The 14,318-nt window shown below is 49.2% G+C and overlaps 1 protein-coding gene across 1 annotated transcript in view; it reads left to right on the forward strand.

Annotated features, from left to right (window-relative positions):
• GPR149 (G protein-coupled receptor 149) overlaps window positions 1-14,318 on the forward strand; it is a 427,838-nt gene that overhangs the window by 297,401 nt on the left and 116,119 nt on the right. The window lies entirely within an intron of this gene.

Below are 14,318 nucleotides of genomic sequence, written 5' to 3' on the forward strand. Positions count from 1 at the left end.
TCTACTGTTGGAATCGGCATACTGTATAACACTTTGTGACACTACCTTTTTTCCACTTTTGGTCTACTTATAAGAAAGGCACAGGAGCCAAAAGCAAGCATACACCCTAGTAAGTTATGTTTGGAATAACAACCACAAAAGCACAGAGAGCATCATTCAGATGTAATACTGTGGTCTGACAGATGTAGAGAGTTACACAGGGCATGTGTTTTGCACAATATGTGTCCCAAATTCTTGAATTTAAAGCTAATTGGAATATTTAAGGGTAGTGTTTTTTAACCTCCTCTGTGGGGTGTCGGATTGCCACTGACTAGAATCAAGCAACAGTCTCACTATCTGGCATCTCATATGGAAATAATAAAAACTGCACTTGATAGCAGCCCTGCAGCCACAATCAAATGTTTTCTAGTGATTTATCATGAGTTGATGGTTGAGACATCCTAAAATCACAAATGACCTTCAGCGTACATCCAAAATCGTACATCCAAAATTAGAACATCATAAAAAAAGTATAAAACATTCATTTGACAAGCAAAATACATTATGCAGAAGCTAAATGAGCAGAGATTTATGAGAAAGCCAGTATATTAGGAAATTGAGTAACATTAGCACCAGCGACATTGGGTAACACCTGGGCTTGGGTTGATTACATGGAATCTCTCTATGTTAGTACATCATTGCTCACTTACAAGAGTTGATTGTGTGTTGTGTCAATTGGCGCACTGATTGGTGCATAGCTGAGATTTCAACCTCTCTACTTCCGGATCACTTAAGACGTATCTGTAGCAACATATAGGAGCATAACTGGGATCACGGATACCATCAGATCTTTGGGCTCTGTGGGAGAAATAGTGCTCTGGCAGAACGGGACTGGAAGCTAAAAATTGTCCCAAATAAAACTGGATTCTGCATGGTTTTTTATTGGTGGAGATAATACTTCATGCTTATATCGTGCCTATATGGGGCCCTTTATCAGGGAAGGTGATACTGGTTACGAGAGGGGTGCACATTCAAGATGCTGTCTTTTTTATTAAAGATAACCTGCAAGCTTTATGTAAAGTTGGTAAATTTCAAAATGCCAAAAAACAGCCTACTAAAGTGCAAATCAGGGTTTGGACAGGCTTTATGGGATAGAGGGATATCCCCCCTGAAGGCTGAGGACTCCTTTTAGGGGTGTGTAGAGGGTGGGAACATCCGATACCTAACCTGGCAAACAGCACAGAGGGAACAGACACATTTTTCTTGTATCCCCCTAAACTGTCATGGAGAATTTCAGACTCACTTATTACCCTCATTCTCACAATAAGGGCTGATACTAACCAATTTTCCAGGTTTGCTTTGATCTTCATTCCACTAGCGGTATGATTCGATCAATAAATCAATTTTTATTTTGGTTCCCAAAAAAATTTAAACGATCCAAAACATTGATTAATAATTTGTTTAATATCTGAATAAACGATGATTGAGAAAAGGAAAGAACTGAAGTATAAAATGTTAGTTGATAAAATACAGCATTTTTCCTAATCTTTACAGCATGAGACTTGAAAGATACCACAGCGCAACATCCAGTGGGTGCAAGCATTTAAAAAACAGGAAAGCCAGCCTACAATGCTATGAAGAGGCATTTCTAAGCAGAGATCTTAAGAAAAGTAATATTGGTGCTTTATAAAACTTGATCAACAAAAAAAATGTAGTCACCTGAGCAGAACAGTCATGGCACACAGAACATGGTCAATCTCACACATAGTATATAGGGTAGCTAATAGGAAATTAGTAGGCAACAAGAGTGGTAAAAAGTAACAAGCACAACCTAGTTGTGGACGAAAACCCTCACTCACCCGAGGGTGACATGCTTCATCATTGGGTTCCTCCAACACACAGGGACCGCAAGGTACTCCGTGTGGGCTAAGACTTTACCCAAAGGGGAAGGAGCGGGAGTGCAAAGCACGTAGTTGTTCTACCAACTCATATAGGTGAGGAGGGGCAGAGTGCAAAATGAGAAAGAAAAATGTGCAACTAGTGTGTTTAAAAACAGTTTGAATTCATTATGACTCAATTCCTTATGACATATATAATTGAGGTACCTTGTGGGACTTCCACTAGCCTCTCCGAGAAATAATAATCAACAATTTGTATTGACCTACATTCTATGTACTCCCTCAGCCCTGTGCCACTACTTACTACTGACATTCACTTTGTTTTGTAGATTGTTCATATTTCATTGATAGGCTTCTGCCCCAATTTTGAGGTAACCCAAAATATAGAGCTAATACTTCTCTCAAACTGTTGTCCACAAATATTTCTCAAAAGTGCAACCAACTTCCAGCCTCATCCAGGTTGATCCCTAAGATACAGAAGGTGGCAACTCTACCTGCCTTGGTGCCTGGAGCCCGTGAGCACATGACCGCCTTAGGGCTGCATACCACTGTAAAGGTTTTGCTGAAGATAACTTTAAAGTCCAGCTGGTGCATGAATGAGGTGAATGCACCAAGCAACTTTTGAAGATCAATAGGTATACCAGATATCAGAACCGCATTATCTGCAGAAAGAACTGGGATAGAATGCCTCCACATTTGGATCGTATTCTGCCCTGCTCCTAGCAGAGATGATTCTAGACCATTGATATATAAACTTGAGCTTGTGGTGGGCGGCAAGTACCTGCGCTCCTCTGGACATCTGTCAGTCTCTGTGCGTACTTCACCCTCCTAAGCTCAAATCCTGAGATGGACATCACACTCTGCTGGGACTTCCAGTCACAGAGTGCAATGCGAGGCTCTGATCAGCTCCAACTGGGAGGGAGGCGTTACCTCGGGCCATTTAGGCGCCGGTTGCATCCCGCGGTGTGGGATACTCGACCTTGTGGTGGGCGGCAAGTGTTGTTGCACAGGGGGCTGTGATCGTACCTGCGCTCCTCTGGACATCTGTCAGTCTCTGTGCGTACTTCGCCCTCCTCCGCCCAAATCCTGAGACGGACATCACACCCTGGTGGGACTCCCAGTCCCAGAGTGCAACGCGAGGCTCTGATCAGCTCCAGCTGGGAGGGAGGCGTTACCTCAGGCCATTGAAGCGCCGGTTGCATCCCGCGGTGGGGGACACTCGAACTTGTGGTGGGCAGCAAGTGTTGTTGCACATCGTTGTGATCGTACCTGCGCTCCTCTGGACATCTGCCAGTCTCTGTGCATACTTCGCCCTCCTCCGCCCAAATCCTGAGACGGACATCACACTCTGGTAAGACTTTCAGTCCGCTCTGATCAGCTCCAGCTGGGAGGGAGGCGTTACCTCAGGCCATTTAAGCTCTGGTTGCATCTCCCAACAATTGTGGTGATTGGTGATTTTGCCCAATTGCAGGTTTAACTATATGTGTTACAAGTAGAAAAGGGACGCTGAGCACCAGTGTGTAGACCTTAGACCGTAGGGGGACTAGATTGGTAGCAGGCGAGAAAATGGGAAAAAGGGTAGGCCCAGGCAGAAATAAAATCACAAGTGTTTCCTCTCTCCCTCCAACATCAATAGACAAAATATTACAGAGGACCATTGGGGTGGTGGACACTGAAATTGACTTGATGGAAAGACGGTTGTCACTCACCCCTTATTTATTTATTTCATCGTCGGACCCGAGCACGCTGTCAAACACGACCCAATCCCACTATGTCACCTCCACGGGATGTTCCAACAAATAAAGCACCGCGCAAGTGTAGAATTGCCACTAGCATCCCCAAGAACGCCAAGCACAAACAAACAACAGAGGTCGGACCCAAAAAAAAAGAAATTCTGTGAGGGCACCATAGTTGACCTGGGGGGGCGCAGAGCGAGAACAAAATCAGGGTAGTCCTCAAACTGCTAGTGCAGATATGATCTGCCCACCATGGGCACTGAATCTGATGGCAGATTTGGAAAACAAACTGAGAGCCACTATTATAGAAGTACTGGCACCCCTAACTAGTCACTTAGATAAATTGGAGAAAGTATTGGAAGCAGGGCTAAGTGTTCGACAAAACCACTCCACCAGCAAACTAAGAGGAGGGACCGATAAAGGTTGTCAGGTGGATATTCCAAGCATAACACATTCACCGGGGTTGGGGGTGCGCACTCACGAGTGTCCCTCTACTAGCCATGAGACAGGGGAACTGAGCACCAATAAGGAGCTGAGAAATAGGAGTGTTAGCCTTGATCCTAGTGCCAAAAACATATCTTCTAGTGACAGGGGTCGAGATAAACATAACCCCCATGTACCGGATGCCAAAAGCAAAAAGAGTAAGCAACCAGCGCAAGATTTAATTGAAGAGAGGAACACGATTGCAAATACACACTTGCACAAGATTAACCTTCCCCCGGCCTCTGCCACGTACGTAGCAATATTGACAGGAACCCCTCCAAGTGCACCCAATGTGAAGGAAACCCAACTTTAACTTAGAAATAAATTCCTATTCTGGCTTGCAAGATACAAACACTTTGAGTATGTCAGAGCAGGGGAGATTATAATGGTCCGAGGAGTAGGGTGGGTGGGAAATCGTCGGAAAACAGAACCAGGGCAGTGTGTAGTTATCAACTTAAAAAATCCTAACACTGTTACAAATGTACTGACATCTACCATCAATTGTCATAATGTACCAACAGAAATCAGTCTCCGTCCCTTGGACTTCTTCTACCCTCAGCATCAAATGACCACATGAGGTGGTGTATTACCTCCAATTCCAAACAAGGTTCCGGGGCCCCTATGTTAGGGAACTTGGGGTGCCCATAACAGGCGTCCCCAATTCAATTTCCTGGTGAATAATAGATATAAAAGCTTGAAGGAGGTAGATTGACTCGGGGAGGGGTCGCCCAAAGGAGAGAATCCAGTAATGCTGTGGCAAGATCAAAAGTGCGAAGAAGTGTGTAGTTGGAGGTGACCAACCAGGGGTAGTGGTTCAGATATCCCCCAGTGGATTGGCCCACAGGAGAGGGGATACAATCGAGAGGGGACCCTGATGCCACACCCCCTGTTCCACTGAGTGACATAATAGAGAAGGTGAACCTAGTGGGGCACCCGACAGACATCCTGGGGCCCACCCAGATGATTTTCCTTCCCCCGTGCCACTGCCTTTGAGGCACTGAGAGGGACAAGAGCACAGGGTGGTGGATTGAGGATCTTAACGAGGAATCTGGCAAGTCTGAAAAAACAAACTGCCTTGCCCAGAATGGGGGCGTTTTGTGGACCAACAGGATATTTGTATTTTCCAGGAGACCTGGGCGAGGGAAGATTTTCAGCGGGTGGGTTTTGCGTCATTTAACATCTTGGCCACCATGGGGGGGAGGGGAAGACCCGCTGGAGGCCTAGCTATTTGGGTGGGTACTCACTTTGGCTGCAGAGCAGAGCAGATGATATCACCCACAAATGATATCCAATGTGTTCTGCTGTCGCTTCCCACAAAGATAAAAATAGCCATTATTAATGTGTACTCTAGACCCGTGAACAACAGACAAGAATCAGTTGTCATAGACCATTTGGGACGTTTTATTCCAACCTTGGATCCTGCGACGTGGCTGATCCTAGGGGGCGATTTTAACTGCCAATTCGAACCCCTTACTGAGCCAAACCATCCTGCGCCCACAGAAGAAGATCTATATTGGTCGATACCTGACCCGCAGATTACTCCCATCAAAGTATGGTCACCATTGGCAATGCAGCTCCACTCAATCACTTTAGCTCTCTCTTTGAGGGCATGTAATGGGAGGACCAAATCTGACCTCACATTCAATAGAGTTGGGCAGGCTTCCTAACACAATTATATTCTGGTGGAAACCAGACTCTGGGAAAAGGTCTCTGACTTCTACGTCCAGCAGAGGCAGGGTAGTGACCATAATGCCCTGATAGTGATCTTAAAAACAGGGGATCTTGGTATTTCTAACCTTCCACCCCCTTCTGTAAATGAGTCTAGCGCATTAACGCTATCTAACAACAGGAGGAAAGTCAGATGGAGTTATATTCAACACTCTCCCCTACAGTTGGCCAAAGTTTACCAGCTAGCAATACCAATGATAACCAAAATGTGGGAGGTAGTACAGGCGGAGGTTCTTAACCAGGAAATAGATAAGGTAGGTAAAATTCACGAGGAGCTAACCGCAAAAATGATAGAGCTATTCTATCCGGTGTCACAGATGAGGGAAAAGAAACGACCCAAATGCTCCTGGTTTAATGATAATTGTCGTAAAGCCAAACAGGACCTTCTGGATGCTGTAAAGGCAAAAGACAGGCCACAAATCAAACTCGCCAGGAGTCGGTACGAAGGGACCATCCAGCAGGAAAAGAAAAACTGGGAACTAGATAGGTGGGAAGCCCTCAGGATAGCTCTGAATGACAAAGATTTGAAAACTTTCTGGGCAATAGTGAGCTTGGGCGATAGGGAAGGGAGACCGGCCATGGAGCCAAATATAGCGCCTGAAGCTTGAGAGATACACTTTGGGGCACTGTATGCCATTGAGGATGGCAACAGTGATACCACTGGTACTCCCAGTTTAGCCCTGGAGTTCCATCAGGAGGGGGTAGGGAGATTACTATGACTGAAGTGGGAAATGCTATCAACAATCTTCATTGTAACAAAGCGCCAGGTTTAGATAAACTTCCGGGGGACCTCTTCCGGGAGGAACCCAAAATGTGGGTACCATATTTGTGTGCCCTATTTAATGCAATCCTGAAGGGCATGGATCCCCCCTAAACCTGGCGCGGGGCAGAGATATTCCCCATATTTAAAAAAGGATGCCTTCTTCTACCCTCGAATTATAGACCAATCAGCTTAATTGCCTTCACACAAAAACTAATGGGACGGGTCCTCCAGTACCGCTTACAGGGTTGGATGGAGGAAGAGGAGATTTTAAGTCCCTTCCAGGCCGGTGTCAACCCTAGACCAGATATTTAGATTACAGCTACTTTTCTGGAAAACGGTGTCTATAGAGGGTGGTGCCTCTACCTAATATTTGTTGATCTGAAATCGGCCTTCAACCTTGAACCCAGGGAGAAACTTTGGAAAGTGCTCAGTGACCTTGGGATTCCACCCTACCTTCTCAATGTGATAGTGAGGCTTCACACACAAAATTATGCACAAGTAAGATGTGGAAAACATGGGGAACTCTCCTCACATTTCCCCATCCAAAAAGGGGGAACGTCAGAGATATGTTCTAGCCCCCACTTTATTCGGTCTTTATATCAACGGTCTCATTGATCATCTCAAAAACATCAAGAATAATGATGCCCCTAAGCTAGTCTCGGGTAAGGTTCCCGCGTTGATATTCGCGGATGATACCCTTTTGCTGTCAAAATCGCTGAGTATACAGGGCACCCTTGATGGTTTTGCTAACTTTTGTAAGTTGCGGGGATTGGAGATCAACTTAATAAAGACCAAATATGTGGTCTTCAATCCCTCCAAGACGACCCGCCCAAATCCCTGCCTATATGGTACACTCTTGGAAAGGGTGAAGATATTCGATTATCTGGGTGTTACCCTATCAGAGTACTTTGAGTGGAGGCCCCAGATGGCCAAAGCAAGACTAAGGCTAACTCAGACCGTGGGTGGTATTTTGAAATTGCACAGACCCTCTGTATTCAAGCCATCTGCCCCTGTTGTGGACATATATACAGCCCAAGCAAGGGGAGCTACACTATATGGGGTGGAACTGTTGGGGCATTGCTCTACCTCTAATCTTATGAAGGTGGAGAACAATTTCATGAGGCAGTTATTAGGCCTTCCCTGTAGCACCCCCCTTGCACCCCTCCGCATGGACTTGGGCATGAGGCCTATCGATGAAAAGACTGCCCTTAGACCTATCACATTCTGGCGACGGGTTAGGGTGACCCCGGAGTTGTCCATCTATAAAGCCGAGCTTAAGGAGATTTTGTTTATTCCTGCCACCAAGAAAATACCATGGCTCTGTCACATAAAGGATCTCTCCTCAAGGCTAGGTAGGGTGGACCTCTGGAGAACACCTGAGACATCATGCGCAATGATTTCTAGGTTGGAATTAGTTCATCATTATAGACAATCCCACCTACTGTCCATACAGGAAAGTCCCACCGGCAGTCGTTTGACAGCAGAGTTCCCACAAGTAAAAGATGTATATAGTAAGGAATACTTACTATATGTGATTTATTTCCCAATAGCCAGGAAACTGTATGTGCAGTTTAGACTAGGGAACCTTCCATTATTTGCACATACTAGTAAATGGACCAGAGAGTATACGGGTGATTGTCCTGCTTGCAAACACAAGGCAGAGTCTGAAATACATGTATTGTTCTTTTGCCCCGCATACCTACTGCCTTGCAAACGCTGGTTAATCCAATTGTGCAAAAACCTAGGCTTTGTGCGTTGTTTAGAGGCCTATAGAGTTTTAAAATATGATACGCACCCTCCAATTGTTTTCGCTGTATCATGTTTTTTAAACATTATGTGGCATGTTAGACCTGGCACCTTGGCGTGAGTTTCCCTTCCACTTTTTGATGGTGTGCCTCGATTGTTTTGCTGGTGTTGTCCGCTCAGGGCACTGCGCCACGGCTAATCCGTGCCGCAGTGCAAGTGCTCCCTAGGTAAAGTGTACCTGTAATTGATGTTCCCGATTGGTTTATTGGATTCACTGTCAGTCCCCAGTAAAGTGCACCAGGGGTGCCAGGGCTTGTGAATGCCAATGCTGCTGGTGGGCTTGCAGCGCTGGTTGCGCCACCCACGGAAGCGGCCTTGTAAAGTATGTCTAGGGTCTGCCACCGCAGACCCTGTGCGCGGTCCGGGACCGTCGCGCTGACTGCGCAAGTGCCCCCACTTGCCAGTCCCTAAACCTTCCCTTACCTACATATTAGCCACCCCTCTGGTAGGCCCGAGGGCAGGGTGCATTGTAGGCATAAGGTAGGATATGCCCTGATGTGTGTGGCATGTCTTAGTAGTGAATTACAGCCCTTGTCGTTTTTCACTATTGAAGGCTACCTGCTCTCCATAGGCCAGAATGGGCTGCTGGGATCACGCCAACGCTGTGACCCCAGTGGACTCAGAGAGCATGGTAGAAGTGTCAAGTTTAGTATGCCTGAACTCAGGATGATAAAATACGTCTTGTAGTCAAGTCTATTTTAATATCCTGGGTTTGTAAATACTACTTTTAGAAAGTTAGTATTTACTGACCTGACCATCTCAGTCCGCCTCTGCTGTGTGTATGTGTTCTGCCTGGCAACAGTAAGGAGCAGGGTTGGGGAATCCCCAGAGACAGGTTGGCTGCCAGGTGGTGGGTAGAGAGATTACACCTGGATGGGTGGGAGGAGTACACCTTGACTCTTGAATAGACCTGTGCTCTGCCACCACAAAGCCGGCGCCACCCCCTGTGGGGCGGCTGATGTCTCTGCCCTGCTGCTGAAAGGAAAGAGCAGAGTCACCATAACAAAGTGCTCCAGAACTGGACTGAGCCAGGCCTAGGCCCCCTGGCGCTAAAGAACAAAAGAATTGGTGTATAAAAGTAGGAGCCTGGCTCCTAAGAAAGCAGAATCCTGTTTACCACAAAGAACCTCTGCCCGACTAGAAGGAGAAGAAGACGCCGGAGGAGCTGGCCTGCTGCTTGCCTTGCTGAGAGAGGAGAGGAAGAGACTTACTGAAAAGACTTTGCTACTTTGTGCTTGAACATTCTCCAAGGGCTTGATCTGAGCTTGCCCCCTGAACTGAACCCCAGGAACAGTGGGTTCTCTGTGCTTCTTGCTCGTCCTCCAATTCGAGCCGTGTGTGCATCCCGCTGGAAAAGAGACTGCGCCCCTCATCGCCCCTCCTAGGGCCGTGGCACTCAGAAGCTCGCCTGCCTCCAACCCGTGAGAGCCCCGCTCCATCCGGAGCCGCTCTCTGTTCCCGGGCCAGGCCGCCTGCATCCCTGTCACCGCCTGCCATTGGAGTGCGCTGAACGCGCTATCACCCCTCCTGCCGGAAGCCGTCCGACGACTGTGATCTACGCCGGGTCACCCAGCTGCACTGACCGTGCCCTGCGACCCCGCTTCGCTATCCCCGGACATCTCAGGCCGCGCCGCCCCCGCTGTGGAGACCCTCCTGCACCGCCGTGCTAAAGGGTCGCTGGCCGCGCCTGCCTACGTGCCCACACCTGCTGATTGAGGACCCAAGAACACTTCTTAAGCCGAGAGTCGCACCGACCTGTGCCGACTCTCCACATCACGAAAGAAGTTCCAGTATCGGGCTCGGGGCCCGCAACGCCTTATTTCCCCGTTCGCAGGAACCGATCTCTGTGAGTACTGGAACTACAAGTAAAGAGACTACGAACCAAGAACATTGGCCTGCTGTATAACTTGGTGGCCTAGCGAAACGTTATTGGTCTTGTGATAAGTCTGTTGAGATATATATACCTTATTTTTACATAAAGAATCGTATTTTTATATATATCCAAGTCTGGTGTCCGTTTCTGGGGGGATTGATGTATTTACTGTGTGTACGATTGTAAGTGCTTAACCAACAACGCCTGAGGAATCGCCTTGGCTGCTCACGCCACGCACCTAGAGGGTGAGCAAGGGTCATTCGCGAGGGGTTATCCTGCGCCCTGACGTGGAGGAGAGGGTTCCTGCTTGACACAAGGGCAACCTTGCGCCAACCAGAGATCCCCGACTCTAACATTGTTGGCAGCGGTTGGGATTTCGGATTTGCACTTGTAATTTGCATACAGTGAATTATTAATCACCAGATAGTGAGAGCAGACCAAATAACGCAGCCACAGGTTTTTAATTTCTGAACTTTGTTGAGACATCTGCCATTACTGCAACCATGCCTGGCTCACACTCCGCTGGGAGAGCACTCTCTGTGATTTCTGGAATCGATGAGGTGGATTGGGAGAGACTGGAAGGCTACACGATGGAGCAATTGAAAGGCTACAGTGTACAATTCAGAGTCCCCCATGCTGGATGCAAGAGGAAGACCCAGTACACCAAGGCGTTGAGAGCCTGGAAGGAGTCACGAGACCTACGGAATGCGGGGGACATCGTTCCACCCGACAACCTTGAGGAGCCCAGCAGAGTCCGGTCGCCAGAGGAGCTGGCAGACAGGGCAGCAGACAGGGCGCATGCAATGGAGATGGCAAAGTTGGCAGGACAAATGGAAATGGAAAAGCAGAAGTTGGCCCTGGAGGCACAACAACGCCAAATGGATCATGATATCCGATTGAAGGAGTTGGAGCTGAAGGCGAAAAGTTTGGACACCGCTCCTTCTGGTGGCAGCACTCCACCAGCGCAGGTAGAGTCCAAGGTGTACATCCCCAAAGATGTAGTAAAGGAGTATTTCAGAAAGGATGACATAGGGCAGTGGTTTAGGGCCTACGAGGTGGCCATGTCCTCACACCGGGTCCCTGAGAAAGACTGGGGAGCGGGGTTGTGGGGAAGGTTCCTTGCTGAAGGGCGGGACACACTGTTAGATTTGCCCTTAGAAGTCCAAACCTCATACCCCCATATGAAGGAAGCTTTAATGACCAGGTATGGGTTAACTCCGGAGCTATATCGACAGAGGTTCAGGGAGACCAAGAAGATCCCTGAGAGTACGTATGTGGAATATGTGACCTTTTTCTGCAGAGCGCTGGATGGTTGGGTGAAGGGTAGCAAAGTGAATGATTATCAAGGGCTGCTTGATTTAATTGCATGGGAGCACTTGTCCAGTCAATGTTTTCCTGAGCTACGCCAGCACCTGATAGATAGCAAGCTGTCCAACCCGAGGAAGCTTGCTGAGGAGGCGGACCGCTGGCTCAGCACCAGGGTCCACAAGGGTCAAGTGGGAGACTCCGCCAACGGTGGGCAGGGTCCCCAGCAGAAGAGTGGGGGGGACAAGGGTAAACAGAAGGGGTTCCAAAAAGGCCCCCAAAGTAATTCCCAAGGGAACCAGCAGAAGGGTTCTCAGCCTCCCCCAACCCCGCAGCAGAACGGGGCCCCGACAGGTAGACCTGTTCCAAAGGGGCCCTTCAATTGTTATAAGTGTGGCGATCCGGGCCACATTGCCTCTGATCCTAAGTGTCGCCTGTTTGGTAAGACCGCACCCACTGGTGCTCCACCCCGGCAAGTAGCTAGTGTTAACTTTGGGGAGGAAGTAGCAGTCCAGGAGGGTGGGGGTCCCGGGCAGATGACCCTAGTCTCGCTAGGAGACAGTGAGATGGTCCCTGTAACCTACCTGCCCTCTAACACTAAGAAATATGGGCAGGTGGTGACCATCAATGGAAAGAAGGTGGAGGCTCTTAGAGATACAGGAGCCAGCGTGACCTCGGTGAGGCAACACCTGGTGTCTCAAGAGCAGATTGTACCCAATGCCTACTGTAGGGTTGTCAATGCTGACAACGTAGAGAGTCGTTGTCCAATGGCTCAAGTTCCCTTTGAGTGGGGGGAGGTCTCTGGTACTCTACAAGTCGCTGTGAGAACTGACATGCCTGTAGATTGTCTGCTAGGGAACGACCTGGAGAGTTCCCCTTGGGAAAAGGTGGAGAAGACCACGCATCTGAGGATGGTGGGTCTACCCGACTGGGCGTGCGTGACCACCCGGTCCATGGCAGCCAGTAGGGGTGTTGAGAGGGTCCTGGAGCCTGAGGGAGAGGTCCAGGAACCGGCCTTAGGGAGAAGGCGCAGGAGGCGTGGGAAACCGGCCCCCGAAGTTCCCACGGCCCAGGAGGAAGTAGACCCTGAGGGGGATGCTCTGGAGCCTACCGGGGAACAGATTGCCGAACTGGGAGATCTGCCTGAGCTGACCCATTGGCAGCAAGAAGGAGGTCCCTCCAGGGAGGAATTCTGCAGGGAGCAGAAAGAATGCCCTTCTCTCGTGGGTATGCGGCAACAGGCTGCAGACCAGGCCAATGGTGTTCAGGCCAAAACACACTACGTGTACTGGGAGAGTGACCTCCTGTATTCCGAGCCTAAGGCTGCTGAACCTGGGTCAGCCCGTGTGCTGGTGGTACCCCAGAAGTTCAGAACCTTCCTACTGGGGCTGGCTCATGATGTGCCGTTAGCAGGACATTTGGGGATGGACAAGACCTATGACAGGCTTGTCACCCACTTTTACTGGCCCCAAATGCATAAGAATTCCGATTCCTACTGCAGAACCTGTCAGACTTGCCAGGCAAGTGGTAAGAGCGGAGGGAAGCACAAGGCTCCCCTGCAACCTTTCCCTGTGGTCGGTACGCCATTCCAACGAGTGGGTATTGATATTGTGGGGCCTCTGGATCCCAAGACAGCCCTGGGCAACAGGTTCATCCTGGTCTTGGTGGACCATGCCACCCGGTACCCTGAAGCCATCCCTCTGAGGACAGTGACGGCCCCCGTGGTGGGACGGGCACTGATGGGAATTTTCTCCCGAGTGGGATTCCCTCTAGAGGTGGTGAGCGACAGGGGGACCAATTTCATATCCACATATATGAAATCCCTGTGGAAGGAGTGTGGGGTAACGTACAAGTTCACCACTCCTTACCATCCCCAAGGAAATGGGTTGGTTGAGAGATTCAACCGAACCCTCAAAGGCATGATCATGGGCCTGGACGGTCCAATGAGGCGTAAGTGGGACGTCCTCTTGCCATGCCTGCTCTTCGCTTACCGAGAGGTGCCACAGAAGTCTCTAGGATTCAGCCCCTTTGAGCTTCTGTATGGTCACCCGGTAAGAGGACCTCTGAGTTTGGTAAAGGAAGGCTGGGAGCAATCTCCCAGGAAACCTCCCCAGAATGTATATAGTTACATGCTGGCCTTCCGAAACCAGACTCGGCGTTTCAGGCAACTTGCTGAGGCAAATCTGGAAGCCAGCCAGGAGGAGATGAAGCGGTGGTACGACCGGAATGCCACTCTGGTAGAGCTTCAACCTGGACAAAAGGTGTGGGTCTTGGCCCCAGTGGAGCCGTGTGCACTTCAGGATAAGTGGACCGGTCCATTTGAGGTTGTGGAGCGCAAAAGTCCTATCACCTACTTGGTGGACATGCAGACTCCCAGGAACCCTTTGAGGGTCCTACATGTTAACCGCCTTAAGCCCCACTTAGAGAGGACCGAAGTGGGCATGCTGCTGGCCACTGATGATGGAATGGAAGAGGAGACCGAGCCTCTTCCTGACCTCTTAGTGGCCTCTGAGAAAGATGGGTCAGTGGATGGAGTTAACCTCTCACCCACCCTGACGCCCGAACAACAGGAAGACTGCCGCCACTTGCTGGGACAGTTTTCCGACCGATTCTCCCTGGTTCCTGGTGTCACAGATTGGTGCGTCCATGATGTGGACACAGGAGACAGCTTACCTGTGAAGCACAAGGCTTACAGGGTAACTGACAGGGTCAGAGCCTGCATTAAGGAGGAGGTCTCCAAAATGCTT

Source organism: Triturus cristatus, chromosome 11 (genome assembly GCF_964204655.1).
Source record: "Triturus cristatus chromosome 11, aTriCri1.1, whole genome shotgun sequence".
In the NCBI taxonomy this organism is placed as follows: Eukaryota; Metazoa; Chordata; class Amphibia; order Caudata; family Salamandridae; genus Triturus; species Triturus cristatus.